This window comes from Biomphalaria glabrata, chromosome 11 (assembly GCF_947242115.1).
Source record: "Biomphalaria glabrata chromosome 11, xgBioGlab47.1, whole genome shotgun sequence".
Lineage (NCBI taxonomy): Eukaryota > Metazoa > Mollusca > Gastropoda > Planorbidae > Biomphalaria > Biomphalaria glabrata.
The window spans coordinates 27,046,516-27,062,323 of NC_074721.1; the positions used below are offsets into that span (position 1 = coordinate 27,046,516).

Below are 15,808 nucleotides of genomic sequence, written 5' to 3' on the forward strand. Positions count from 1 at the left end.
CTTCACACTATGCAATCTATGGAGCAGATAATGTTAAAGTCACCAGTTTCTTTGACCAACGAGCAGGATGTGGCCAGCACAACTACCAATGGCGGTTACTTTCCACAACGAAATTCATGTACAATAGAGTTAGGTGGACTTAAGGCTGCCCTAAAAATCTTTAAAATTAAAAATGAGGTCTTCATCAGGATTCCAACCTAGGATCATAGGCTCAGGTGCCAAGCTTTTAACCTCTCAGCTTAAACGTAAATTTCCGCCTCAGACCTTGTGATCTATAGAGCATATCATGTTAAGGTCATCTGTTTGGCCAACAGTTAACAAGCAGGGTGTTATGTGGCCATTACTTACCTTTACTAACGCCTGGTACCCATTAGAATTGGATGGGGTGGACAGAGGGGTTTAAAATCCCTAAATTCAAAATCCCACTTTTATCTATTTTTGAAACCGTTCCAGAATGTACCCACTCCTGAAAAGGTCTGCTTTGTCTTTTTATATGTATTGTTTATGTTTCATAAGTATTCTACTGTCAAGATAAGTTTCATTGTTCAATTCTGGATTCCTATTGAATGCTACGTCATGTATAGCCTTAATAAAGTAGGATCTTTCTTTTGTTGTTCTGATTGCTCCTTCTTCCCAAGTGTCATTAAACAATGGAATTTTATGTCCGTCACGTTTAGATTAATAATAAAAAAAACACCAAAGGCTATTAAAAATATGATTGAATCTTTAATGTTCCTTTAGAAATGTTGCAATAGTTTTCAGTATCTATAATACATTGTTCCAGATGTTTTGTGAAAAACAAATCAATTGCAACGAATTTTTGTTTGCTATTCTAACTTATTGTTACGAATCTTACTATCCAGGCTCTCTGCAAACTGCAGACCACCAATGTAAAGAACTTGACAACTCAGGGCTCCAGAGTAACGTAACACTTTAATAGTTGAATAAATAACAGCCAATACTGTACAATTGGCAACACGTACACTGTACAAATCTCTCCGATAACACTGTATCGCCGTATCAATTCTTGCACTGGCCTCTCCGTCTCGTTCCGGGCTTGCACTGGGTTCAACAGTTCAGGACTGACTTCACACACTTGGCTCGTTGTGTCAGACTCGATCACAGACCAAGATCAAGACGCCAGTCGTCTCAACTGTACTTTACAGTACTCCGCACTGAACCGTCGTAATGCTCCATACAGAAGCACACCGTTGAACTGTGCTGTGGTCGACCGTGTTCTGAACCCCTTCCGTGAACCTTCTCTCGGAAACCGTCTTGAATGGACACCTCCGCTCTTTATATAGGGTCCCTACTGGCCTTCTAGAACCGGACGGAACATCGCTCGACGTTTCTAGGTGGTCAGATGACTACAACTCTCGTGACGCCCCTGAGCTCTGTTCACGACTGCGATCCTTCCCGAATCGTCCTGTTGACACTCGACTCGGCTGACCGTCGTAACTCGTCACGGTTGACCGCTCGTCTAGACTTGAATCATTGGCCGCAGATGGATTTTCGAAACTACGAACATTGTTCAATCTGAACACAATCATCCACATATATTTTGATAGGAAATTATTCAGTAAAGCCACAGAGGCTCGGTTTCATTTGACTCGACAACTTTCTTTTCTAATAACTCTTGCTGTCAACCATACTTGTTGCACCATCAGTAGTCACTCCCACTAATTTCTCCCAAGCAAGAGAAAGATCCTCTATGATGGTTGAAACTTCTTTTACAGAACAGATTTGAAACTGGAACTGGTTGACTTACGAAGCTAAACTTCCCTGCTGGATAAATTTCCAGTAATTCAGAGAATGGATTTCTATACTGTTTTGCTTGCATAAACATTTCTAAATCTAAAACCAACGTTAACGATGATACCAATAGTTACTTATTAGTGACACTCATATTAAGTTAATCGTCTCACAGACGAACATATAGAATTCTACATTCAGGACTCCAACTCGGCGTCTAATCTATGTAACCGGATATTAAAATGTTGGTCTTGGATAAATTTTCATGAATCAATGTAAGTGATGGATTCAATGGTTTCTAATAAAAATGGTTTATTGTTGATGTGGCCCGCGACAGGACTGTCGAAAATTAAAATGGCCCGCCGACCGAATAAAGTTGAGCATCACTGGTCTAATCTGTCAGTAAACAGGTATTATAAAATGGACAAACTGGAAGTCCAGCTACATCGTAGAAAAGCAGAGAATGAAACATCAACCAATCATTGTTGTGGCAATACGGGTAGTTACAACAAAGGAGTTGTTGGTGGCAGCACTGTCGATGATCATAATGACAAGTAGTATGAGTCTAGCTTTCAAGATAAGGAACGTGACAACCTTCTCAACGATAAGTGCATACTTGAATATGAAGATGAAGGAACTATACAAATGACCTATAATCAGAGTGAAAGTATTGCTTTCGATGTCCCTGATGTGAATGCTTCAATGGGCCTGACCGAATCGGACCACGTTGGGTCTGTGTCCAATACTTCTGTTTGATTACCAGTAGTAACTGCAGACAGAAATTTAATAAGAACTGTACGGTCGGCAACTCAAATGGACAAATCAATTGCAAGCAAAGTACTTGAAAAACGTGTACGTCTGCCTTCACCAAAAAGAACAAAAGATGAGTCAATGTCAGCGGAACTTGGACACTGATAATGTGGTTAATGAACATGTATAGAGGGGAATACCTTCTTGAGATGGCTGAAAATTAATGTGCGTTTTATGCCCTGGCCTACAGTGGGACTATAACTTTCTTGCCAGAACTTCATCTACACTGACAATTCTGCAGCTCTGTCGTAAATCTGGTCATGTTCGGGACGGAGATAACTAGGAATGGGGCACTGTTATGACTCTACATTGCGCACTGTCATTTGGCGCGATATTGCGTACCATAGGACAGGATGGAAAAACAGAGGAAGTCAAAGATGGCCGATGTAAACAAGTGTTGTTATTACTAAGAAGTGTCGTCAGTAGGCCTACTCTAATTCACATATTGTTATCTGACTATTATTCTATTATTAAACTGCTGTTTCGATCAATCCCTTTCGTTGAGGTTCTTTGAGCTCACTGTAGACAGAGTTACAGCAATATTATGTTCCGATTTTAAAGGAAGAAAACTTCCTAACACCAAAGTAAGGTTTGAAAATCTCTCCACAAGACAATGGTACATCTAATTTTCATACAATACAATCCCAAAAATTTAATTAACGGTATTTCATCAATCTGAAATTCTTATTTTCTCTCAGTATAAATAGATAAACACCCGGAACATTCTATTATGGAAGCTTAAAACTATTTCGATGTTTCCGAAGGGAAAATTAAATTTTAATAAGATTTTTTAATAGCTTTCAATTAATTTTTTCTTTATATTAACATGACGAACAGACAGATGACAGACAAAGCAAAAAAAATGCGTCTATAATCTTTATATATATATATATATATATATATATATATATATATATATATATATATATATATATATATATAGAGAGAGAGAGAGAGAGAGAGAGAGAGAGAGAGAGAGAACCAATAGAATCTTTTCCATATCCTTATTGATTTCAAGAAAGCTTTCGATCGAGTATGGCACGGGGCACTATGGGCGACAATGGAAAAGTACAACATTAATCAAAACATAATAAAAGTTACTCAGAACCTCTACAAGGATGCCACCAGTGCGGTGTACTTCAACAACTATATTGGGGACTGGTTCAGAACCACAGTTGGAGTGAGACAAGGCTACCTACTTTCTGCAACACTCTTCAATGTCTTCTTTGAAAGGATAATGGAAGATGCTCTCTAGGGCTATGAAGGTACTTTTCGCATTGGTGGAAGAAGAATTACTAACTTGCGCTTCGCAGGGACTGAAGAACTGACCTGGTAATGCGCATTGACAAGACTTCCACAGCATATGGTATGCAAATAAATGCCGAAAGAACAAACACATTATGACCATAGCCAACAGGGCTTTAAAAGAGGCATTAGTTTTGGAGTTGAAAAACAGACAGCTTCAAATACCTCGGAGCTATTGTCTCAGATGAGGGAACAAAACCCGAACTATTGGCCCGAATAGCACAGTCCACAGCAGCCCTATTAAAACTTAAAATAATATGGAAAGACAAGGGCTTAGCCCTCGGCACCAAAATCAGACTGATGCGCTCCCTGGTCATGGTCACATTTTTATATGCTTGCGAGTCTTGGAAGTTGAATGTAGAGCAAGAGAGGAGGATCCTAGCAATGGAATTGAGATGCTACAGACGGATCCTAGGCATCACATTCAAAGAACGCATCACAAACCACGAGATTAGAGACAGGGTTACTGCAGCGATCAGTCTCCATGATGGCTGCTAACTATTGTAAAAAAACGAAAGCTTAAAATCTTTGGCCACATTACAAGATCTCTGGGGCTTGCAAAGACCTTCCTTCATGGAATAGTACCGAAACAAAGAAGAAGAGGCAGACAGAGAAAGCGATGGAAGAACACCATAAAAGAATGGACGGGCCAACCATTGAAAGAGGTTCTAAACAAGGCAAAAGACGGAGAGGAATGGAGAAAGACAGTCGACAAATCTTGCTTGGTGCCCCAACGGCCCGACAGACAAAGGGATAGGTAAAGGTAAACGTAAAAATAGCTAGATTTAGATCTAATCAAGCTTTTTACACCATATCTAGATTTTTTTACTCTAGAGCTAAATTTTTTACACTAGATCTATATATTTTAGAAAACTATATTTATATCTAAATTTTTATTAAATTCATTGTAAATTCTAGATCTAGAATTTGTTGGTCTAGTTTAGAGTGTTTTTTTTTTTTACATGTTTCAAATGTTCCCTCAGAGTTGAAGTCCAAACCTCGCGCAAGACGACGGGGGATGGGAGCGGGCAGGGTTTGAACCTGGGACCATCGATAAATCCAAGCGACAGTACAGCGCACAAACCGCACGACCAGACATCCATGATTTAGACTATGTCAAGATCTATAATTCCAATCTCTACACTTAAAGTGTATATTTTTATTTCCTAATGTCTAGATCAATATTGCAATGTTATAAAATACTAAAACTAATCTACAATTTTTAAATTTAATATTGCAGTCAGTCTATTATTAGATTATCTAGGCCTTTTTATTTTCTTATTTAAATTCATCTACATTATTCCAAATTTATATTTTAGATCTAGATTTAGATCTTGAGAATGCTAAATCGGAAGTTTCATTTAGGTAGCTCTATATCCTTATTCTAGTTCCATTTCAATGAAAATGCCAAAAGCTCTGTTGGTAACTGTGCTAGGACAGAAGTTGCCAAAGTACAAGCTCGATGCCTTGTTTTTTTTTCCTTTTTTCTTCAATTACATATCATTACCAAAAGAATATCTAAAATCGCTTGTTTATATTCGGTAGTTGTTATGCCTTAATGTGTAATGTATCTCTTTATCAATATTAGGCTATTAGTACCTCGGAGCTATTGTCTCGGATGAGGGAAGAAACCCGAACTATTGGCCATAATAGGGCAGTCCACAGCAGTCCTTTCAAAACTTAAAATAATTTGGAAAGACAAGGGCTTAGCCCTCGGCACCAAAATCAACGTGATGTGCTCCCTGGTCAGGGCCACATTTTATATGCTTGCGCATCACAAACCAAGAGATTAGAGACAGGTTAACTGCAGCGATAGGATCCCATTACGACCTGCTAACTATTGTAAAAAATCGAAAACTTAAAATCAATGGCCATATTACAAGATCCACTGGGCTTGCAAAGACCTTCATCCAGGGAACAGTACCAGGAAAAAGAAGAAGAGACAGACAGAGAAAGCGATGGAAGGACAACATAAAAGATAGAACGGGTCTACATTTCAAAGAGGTTTTAAACAAGGCAAAAGACAGGGAGGAATGGAGAAAAACGGTCGAAAAGTCTTGCTTGGTGCCCCAACGGTCTAACAGACTAAGGGATAGGTAAAGGTAAAGGTAAATGCCTGGTTGTGTGGTTAGCGCGCAGGGCTGATTATCTCGGTTTCATACCCTGCTCCATCCCCCGTCGTCAAGCGGGAGATTTGGACCAGGACATAAGTTATCTTTAACTTTAAAAATAAATTCCAAAACATGTCAAACATTTTACAGACAAAAAACATTTTTTACAACGCCAATGAATCTTTGAAACATTATTCTTTTGACAATCAAAACAAAATCACTTTTTGAATATTGCTTGCGAATATGCGGATCCGACAGGGATCCGACTCCGATGGAGGCCGCCTCTGAGTTTGTGTGACAACACAAAGTCTCTTTGTAATCTTGTTTCTTTAGACTTTGAATAAGAGATTGGCTCTTACAAAACAATTAATCATTAAATAACATCAATTAGACCTGGTTAACATCTAGCTTCACCTTCACTTTTACCTATCCCTTGGTCTACTGGACCGTTGGGGTACCACACAGGATCTGTCAACCTTTGATAGAATTTCATTATATTTTTTTCTGAAAATATTGAAACCAACCTTTTTACATGCCTGGGTGGACTTCTTCGGGGTACGATTTTCAGTTTGTGTTTCCGACAAACTGTCTTTGTAACCTTGTATTTTTTATTTGTGTATTATTTGTTTTTGCGATTAGCATTAAAATCTTTTTGTTGCTTTTTTCATTTTTGTTTGGAGAACATCACCAGTAGCTTCTGCACTGAGCATCCAATACCCTAGCTCTGTCACTTGTCTGAAACCTTAAGGTGACTCTATATAGCGTCAATACACTGATTTTTACCTTGTACGCAGACATGGAATTTGTTCATGCTACAGACATGATAGAAAAAATAAAATGGAAATTTAAGAGTCACGCAGAATCTTTCAATATTTCACAACTTGCAGACGGACTGACAGAAGAAATACCGGTACATTATTTTTTTCTGTTCCAAAACTGGTGTTTAGAAGTGAAATGTATGTATCCTAGTCCATAAAATAACGGCTACTTCCTAGAAAGTACTTCCAACTCATCTTTAAAAAAATCATATTTAATAGCACCTTAACATTCTGTATTGACCAGCTCCGGTGTTTTACAAACCTCCACATTGAAATAAAAAAAGAAACAGACACTCGTGTTACAAAATTTAAGGTTCACATTTTTATATTTTAATTATTTTTTGCAAATAAAGTAACGGGCCAGATTAAGCATTTGCAGTTCGCCCTCGGGCCGTATTTTGCCTATCACTACTCTATTCCATAGACATCGATTGTTCTGATTGCTTTAATCTAATATTTTATTATAGCTTTGAATTCTCTTATTTTATGCCACTTAGTCAAGACTGTTTAGTATTATAAAACATGTCAGAAAGAATCAAACACGCTAAGCCTGTATTGAAATAATTGGAAAAAAAAAATTAAAGTGTGATCTACTCTGAGTTACATTATTCAAAACCAGGAACAGGAAGATAAAACAAACAACTACAGGTGACCGTCAAGTCTTTTGTGTAAACTTTTAGACCAGTGAGTTAAAACCACACACAAAAATTAATTCGAAGAAAAACTCTATTTTTAACAATGACTTCCATAGCTCTATTAATAAGGGTGCGTTTTAAAAGATCAATATATGTAGATACGTTTGATTAGAAAAACTACATTTCTTGTAGCGTTGGAACAATGCTGACCTTGTTAAACTAGTTGGTTATACATGATATAGTAAGTTCTAGTTCATTTTAGTATGACATTTATGAACATATATAATTTGTTATTATACATTATTCTATTAAGTTTCGAGGCGCGGTGGCTGAGTTGTAAAGCGCTTGGCTTTCGAACTGGGAGTCAGGGTTCGAATCCTTGTAAAGATTGTGATTTCTTCTTTCGGAATATATTGGGCACCTGATATTAGTTGGGGAAAAGTAAAGGCGGTTGGTCGTTGTGCTGGCCACATGACATCCCCCTCTCGTAAACCGTGTAATACAGATACAGACGACCTTTATAGCATCTACCCCAAAGATCACATGGTCTGAAAGGGGGAGTTACGTACATGAAATGACGACGTGTACTTTATTTTTAATTAATTATTTTCTAAATTTCAGATTTGTGTTTGAGGACTTTAGGACAGCATCATTTTAAAAGGTGAAATTGATCTAGCTTTTCCTGGCCAAACATTGTTTGAATTCAACACAATCATTTTATCACATCTTTTTTTGTGATGGATGCGGCTGAAGACTATAACATATTGATCCACTTCGCTCTTGGCGAGGTTGACGTTAACAGCGTGGACAGAGACGTGAATTCATTACTTTACAAAATCTTAGTTCTTCATAGCCATAGACCTATTCATGTACAAGCCGTCAAAGCCTTGTTAGAGAATGGCGCCACGTTTCATAGATTCTCAATCAAAAATATAAGTGAATTCTTGATGAAATTAGTTTGCGCAAACGAGTGTGATCTTTTTACAATATCTCTACAAAGACTTTCGCCAGATAATGTGATCTTTGATCGCTCCACTGGCTTTAGTACTCAACTCTCCTTATATCAATACTGCCTGTTAGAAAACAAGAATTTTGCTAGACAATGTGTTGAAGCTGACTTCCTTACCCAGGCAGATATTGAATTCATAAAGAAACAAAATGAACAAAAAAACCTTTAGTAACTGTTTTGGAAACCCCACCTGATTTAACTTTCTTCAATAGATGGGTTTTAGAGCCAAACTGAAGATACATTGAATGTGCCACATTTTATATTTTGATTTGCAAAAATTGTGAAACTCTGTTGACGATGAAAGATGTTGCTATTGCTTGCTTTTGAATTACGTATTAAACAGGGATGTGTACACTAAAGCTGTATATAACAACAAGTATAAAATACTTTTCTATACATTTTTACAGTATCGTTATAGTTACATTTTTATAAATAACTAAAAACAATATGCACAAATAGAAAGGAGTCAAATGATAAACACAACAGCTTTTTTTCTCTATTTGTAGTCTGTAATTGTCACCAAAAGGGGAGAGGTTTCAAATTTCTACCAGAGGCTGGGCTCCATTAATAAATTGCAGTGAATAGTCATCTGCCGAAAGTGAAAAAGTCTAAATGTAACTAAACAGAGATGGCTAGGAAAGATTTCAGGAGTCATTTATAGAAATCGCGTCTTAATCAAAGAAATCCTAGGAGTCGAACATAAGGTTTGCGGGACATGTTCTCCGACCAAATAAAGAACGCTTAATTAATCGTTGCGATGACATGCATTTAAAAAAGACTGATCAGGGAACAGGTTAATCCCTCTTACGACAATTTTTTAAAGGTCTCCTTGAGAAGTGAGAGGGTTAGAGCTATATCACTATGGCGGCCCTTGAGTCTGTTAGAGTCGTTTTGGGATTGTTAACCAAGCAATGGTACTGCTGTATCACAATTGTTCAGGATTCTGTTAGGGTCATGTGTAAATTATTTCAGGATAGGTGTGTCGATTAAAAATTAATTTTTCTCTCATTACAAGGGGTTTTGAAAAAAAAACAATTTAATAAATAATAAAATATAGTTAATTTGTCTTAAAATATTACATTATTCATACAAGATTCTTGGCTTTCTATTGTCTGCCCTTGTCTATATTCTTTAGGATTATTGGTTTTGGTTATTTTTGTTTCTAGTGTCTTCGCAGGCTCCATTCAGTTGCGTCTTGTTTTCTTGTTCCTTTGTTTCCCGATATGTCTAGGACGAGGCTGCCGCTAAGATTTAGACATTGTCATAATGTTCTTGTTACGTTTCCACGGGCTTGCCGTGTTCTGTGAGTGTTGTACAGACACAGTTGATGTTGACTTGTGACATGCTCTCCGATCATGTGATCAAAGAGGACGTAACCGCGAGGGAGAAATAATTCTTCAAAAGTGTTGACTTCCCTTTAAAAGACAGTTTCTGAGTAGTTTTCCATAGATAAATAAAGTTCAATTTGATTCCTATCCCGCATCACTCAGCCCAAACTCTCTTTAACCCAGGTACATACACACTCTCACACACTCGCATAACCACTTAAACTAACTGACATAATACCAATAGAGTAACTTTACAGAATGATTACAGTATTTAGATTTTTATCTCTGAGGTCTGACAATTTAGTCAAGGACAATAAATTATACAATAATTACAATTTCTGAATTTCTATCTAACCAGTATAGTGATCAATTCTATATTCAATTATTTTTCTAAATATTATGTCAAGATTATAAGGATTTAAAGATACATTGTTATTAACAACTTTAATTCTACTGTGCTACACAAGACTTCTGTATTCACTCACTAGTATTACATTAAATTTATGAATTATCTTACTAGTGATTTTAGGCAATTTATTTAAAACAATAGCTAGGTTAAGATTAACATTGGTGTTACAGTTTGCCTGTAGTAGGTTTTTCATAGTGCATCTAAACATTATAAAATATTTTACATTTTAAAACATTTGGCTTTCATTGTTACCACTATCTGTGTGACATAAAACACATGTGTGTACATTTCTTTTCTTACTTCCTGCAGGGTTAATCTGGAAGATTAGTCTGTATGTTATTTCTCTAGCTTTGGGTGTAATGTGTTTGCTGTGTAGATTTATGAAAGTATCTCAGAAGATTATTATATTTAGCTCTCTACTCCATTTGATCCTATTGAATAATCTTTCATGTAACTGTTTCTTAAGTGTTGTATATGTGTCTTTTAATTTACTGTGTATTAGATGTTCATTGCCAGGGAGTATACTTGATATCGATCTCTAAAATGGATGTGTGTTTGTACCAAAAGTAGTGTGGGGTGTCATTTTTTTATTGGAATTATTTTATTTAATCTTAAGCCGTAGTAGTATATTGTTAATGGAAAATTGTTTGGGTTCTTGGCTACTTGTCCTATGTATTTTAATCTAAGTGCTTGTATATTGGTTCTAATGTCCTGTAAGTTTATCCCCCCCCATCCTCTTTGTTTTGTATAAGTGTTGTGTGTTTAATGTTTCTGATAGTGCTTTAAAAAAAAAATTCCTAATGATTGTGTTTATGCTTGGTATAAAAGTTGGTGGAGGTTCTGTGATGTTTGCTAAATAAACTATCTTCGGGATGACCAGGTTGTTTACTAGTATTGCTCTACCAAATATAGTAGTTGCTGCATAATAAAATCTTTTAAGTGTGTTTTTGGTTTTCTTTAAAATATTTTTCAACTGCTGTGAGTGGTAATATGTTGGGTTGCTTGTCCACGTGATGCCACATATTTTAATTGCCTTCTCTATTTTAAGGTTAAAGGGGATGTTTAAGGGGATTTCCCACCTGCTCAATCTCATAATACAAGATTTATTTATGTTGATTTTTGACCCGCTTGCCTCCCAAATTGAATAAACTTATCTATGATTGCGACTATGTCTTTTTCTGAGGAGGGAAAAAGGGTGGTGTCATCAGCGTATGCTTTAACTTTGACTACGGGCGTAGGGCCTGGGATTCTTATCCCCGTGATTCCACTATATAGTCCATGGGCGTAGCCAGGGGGGTGGGTTGGGGTTCAAACCCCCCCCCCCCCCGAAATGAAATCCCCCCACAGGGGGGGGGTGTCAGTGTTTACTGACTTATCTTTTGCTTTTTTTAGGTGAAATACTAAATACTAAACCATCACTTGCCCTAGCACAGCCAAGGGGGTTTTGATTTTAAGTTTTTTTGAGTTGGAAACCCCATACCAGGGGGTTTTAAGTGTAAAACGGCCTAACAGGGGTTTTTGAGTTTGCATTTAAATCCCCCTCTTCTATAAAACAAAAAAAAAAATGCAAACGACAATCCCCAAATTCCAAGAGCACATCTAAGGAAGATTTTCATTTTAAACCCCTCTCCAAAATTTACGATAAACCCCTCTTCAATATAAAAAAGCAAATTACACACTCAAAATTGTATGAGCGTAGCCAAAGGGGTTTTGAGTTTAAACCCCTCTTTAGCTGGGTTTGAAGCTAAAAAATACCTCTTCAAAACAAAAGTAAATTACTCAAAATGTTATGAGAATAGCCAAAGGGTTTTTTAGTTTAAAACTCCCGCCAGCGGGGTTCGAAGCTAAAAAATAAAACTTCAAAAAAAAATAAAAAAAAAAATTTCGCAATCAAAATGCTATGAGCGTAGCCAAGCCTATTAGGTGTTTTGAGTTTAAACGGGTTAGGTTAGGTGCTAAAAAATACCTCTTTAATATAAAAGAAAAGCAAATAACACACTAAAATTCTTTAATCGTAGCCAAGCCACTGGGGTTGGGGTGGGGTTGAGTTTAAACCCTCTCCTCCAGATGGCTTTTTCAAAAGTTTAAAACCACTCAAGATAGTTTTGAGTTTAAAATCGCCATACAGAGCGTTTAAAGGTTGAAAGCCTCTCTTTTCAATATTATTTCTAAAGCAAACTAAAGTCACCAAATTCTATGACCCTAGCTAAATGTGGTTTTGAATTTTAAAAAAAAAAACAACTCCAGATATATTTTAGTTTAAAACCCGCCAAAAGATGATTTTGACGATAAACCTCCCTTTTCGATATAACATCTAAAGCAAAATAGTCACCTAATTCCAAGATCGTAGTCAAGAGAAGTTACACATGACTACCAGACGCTGGGCTCCATTAATAAAGTGCAATGAATTTGAAAAGCACTAAATGTGGCTCAATAAAAATGGCTAAGACGTATTTTAGGAGTCAGTTATAGAGATCGGGTCTAAATCAAGGAAATCTTATGCGGAAGTGGGATTCGACCACTTAGTAAGGTTGTCACAGAGCGTCGCATGAGGTTTGCCGAACATGTTCTTCGACAAAATGAATTACGCGATGACATCCTAGTACAACATAGCGCCACACTTTCATGGAGGTCCTCAGAGCAGGTAAGAAGAGGCTTCAGACATTGCCAGTGACAGATTTTTGTGGAAACAGCTTGCCCGCAAATGCTTCGAACTGCGCGGGAGGGTCTAAGTGAGTAAGAATAACACATTAGGTTTTTGAAATAAAACTTTTTTAATAGCAGAAAAATGCACTGTAGATACCTCAGAAGATGCATTTTGTTGGCTTTTAATATCAGAAATAGTGCTTGGCGGCGGAGCTCCGCCCCGCGCTGAGGGAGCTCTCAGTGCTCCCCCAGACCCCTTGCTGGCAAGGGCGAGGAGTCTACAATTTTTTCACTAACTCCAGGAAGAACCTATTCTAGGGCACAAAATACGTCTTCCAAAAGAAGGAAGGGTCAGAATGTAATAAGGATTAATTATGTACACACACACACACACATCCATCCATACAAACATATAATTCTCCCCCCCCCCCGAAAAAAAATCCTGGCTACGCCCATGATATAGCCTGATGGTTTCTAAAAGAGGTTCTAGGCAAAGGGTGTATAAAAAGGGGGAAAGGGTGTGGCGAGGATTTTATTATTTTTAAAATGATTTTTGGTTCGTTACTGTCACAGTCTTAGTTGACATTGCATGATCTAAAGTTCACGTCATGTTAATAGTTTAAAAGACACGTGGAATTCCTGATGTAGAAAACAGGAAGTAAAATGAATAAAGTTAGACTTAGAGGTCAGTCAGTCAAGTCAAGCAGACAAGAGAAGTCAAGTTAGAAGTCAAGTGTTATTCTTTGGACCGAGTGGTCAAGTATATTTTAGTCCGGGATGGATAGTAGTCTGTAGTAATTTCAGTTAGAAAGTAACTTGTGGGCAGTTGTTGCCAGTGGTCTTTTGAGACATGTATTAGTTAATCTATATTTCTACACAGTTTTGCCCGCTGAGATGCGGACGTGATTTGTTGTTAACGTATTGGATACTTTTGATACCGCTGTTATGCGGATAGGATTATTATTTCTTGACTTGTAGCACTAACAAGGAGTGCAGTACATTATTATTATTATAGTAAAATAAACTTCATGTTGTCTGCTGAACGGACTTGAGTCAGTCGTATAGTGTTTGTCTTGTCACGTGTCTAGAGTACTTCAGGAAGTAAGAACTCAGTATTACACCATTCAACGTTCATTGACAGTTACTCTAGGGGAAGTAATTTTGAGTTTCCCCGCTCACATAAGTAAATATTGAACAGGCACACTACGAGCAACAATTAGAACAAATGAACTGACTATAGGTTGAATAAAAAAAATACAAATTTATTAAACAACAACAATATCACTACTAGCTTGGGTAGTGAGTCAACAATGATTCAGGTGGATTAATTTCATCATTGATTGCATATGACGGAGTGGATAAGTGTTTCTATTTTTTGTTCTTATCTTTCTTTGCTGGTCGGTTGGCCGCTGGTCTTCTCTGGTAGATGCGGGAAGGACTCGGAGCTGAATCTTCTTGTAGAGTGATGCTTGAGTTGAACAGGAGTATGTCTGTAGCGAAAGGTGGGAAGGGTATTCTCAGGACCGTAGGTAGTGGGCAGTGGATATTGGGCAGTGGACAGCTGGAGCCTGTACTGGGCAGTTCAATCTGGGCAGTAGGCGCTTAACACTGGGCAAGTATCTGGGCACTGAACCGTAGGCAATTGATAGTGGGCACTGGGCTTTAGGGCCGTTTATAGTGGGCACTACTGAGATTCCTTCAGTTCGTCTATCGTAATGGGAGCGTCTGTCTCTATCTGTTCTGTCATAGGTATTTCTTTGAAGTTCTGTAAAAATACTTTTTGTGCGTTGTCGTCCGTCTGTTCTTTGTTACAGAAATTAGTAAAGTGTAAAATATATCTTTTATTTTGTCCAGGTCGTGTATAGTTTCTCCTTTACTATCAACAATGTTGTCAATAGTTCTGTCAATTTGAATGTTTTGTTCTGCGGATAAAAAAAGTTTGTTAGGCCCTTCGGTTATTTTATTACTTTTGCACCTCAATTCCGCTCCTTTGTATTGATAGTTAAATAGTTCTTCTAGTTGTGTTAGTATATGTGTTTTGGCTGCTGCTTCTTTTTCGTGTGTTAGTAAATTTTTAAGTCTTTCTTCTTCTTTTTTCTTTTTGAGTTGACTAGTGTGGCTAGTATTTGGCTTTGCTGCTTAATGGAGCTTTTAATTAGCGTCCATATTTGTGTGACTTTGAAATGGGGTGTGTTTGAGTCATGTAACATATTTTTGAGGATGTCTGCGATTTTTTTTTATATAGAGCGGGTCATTGAGGAGGTCGTTGTTAAGTTTCCGTATTGGTGTTTTTTTGTTTTTTTCTTTTTAGTTTTGGGTTCGGTTCCACTTAGACTCCTTTGTGGTCTGTATATTGTAACGTCTCTACGAGATGTGTTACACTTTTTGTTTCGCACGCCTTTGGCATATACACTCTATCTATCCGTGTTTCTATTTGGTGTGCCTTGTCCCTGAACGTGGTGACCCGGCCCGTGACCTCTACTTCTCTATAGGCATCTACTAACCTGAAAGCCTTGATGACTCCCCCTAAATAGTCATGCGTTTTAATTGTTACATGAGGAGCAGGACCTTCCATGTTTGTGTTTTCTTTGTAATTGGGAGTCAATGTAATTTAAATCCATCCTATTATTAAATTGCGTACTGAGTGTGTAGAATGTTACTTAGCATCCCGAAAAACTCGTGTTTCTCTTTGTTTTGAGCGGGTGCGTAAATGTTAGTTAAAGTGTATGTGTGTTTTTTGTAAGCTTGTTCTAATAATAACTATCCTCCCACAAAATTTTGTGAAGGAATAGTTTCATTAGCACAATTCATGATTTTCATCATGGACATCGAGTAGAATTTTTTTTTCTTTTTCCCTTTTTTTTTAAAAAGAAAACACAAAACATATTATTTTATATTAATAATAATACAAAGAATATTTCATAACATCAATATTTTTATGAAGAAAATAGCTTTAAAAACATATTCCAGGATTTCCAGCATGAT

The 15,808-nt window shown here is 37.1% G+C and overlaps 1 long non-coding RNA gene across 1 annotated transcript; it reads left to right on the forward strand.

Moving 5' to 3' along the window:
* The first annotated feature begins 7,588 nt into the window (after positions 1-7,588).
* Positions 7,589-11,121, forward strand: LOC129921827 (uncharacterized). Its single transcript, XR_008773800.1, has 2 exons — positions 7,589-7,672; positions 8,053-11,121. It is a non-coding gene; the product is annotated as an uncharacterized LOC129921827 (long non-coding RNA).
* The last annotated feature ends 4,687 nt before the right edge of the window (positions 11,122-15,808 follow it).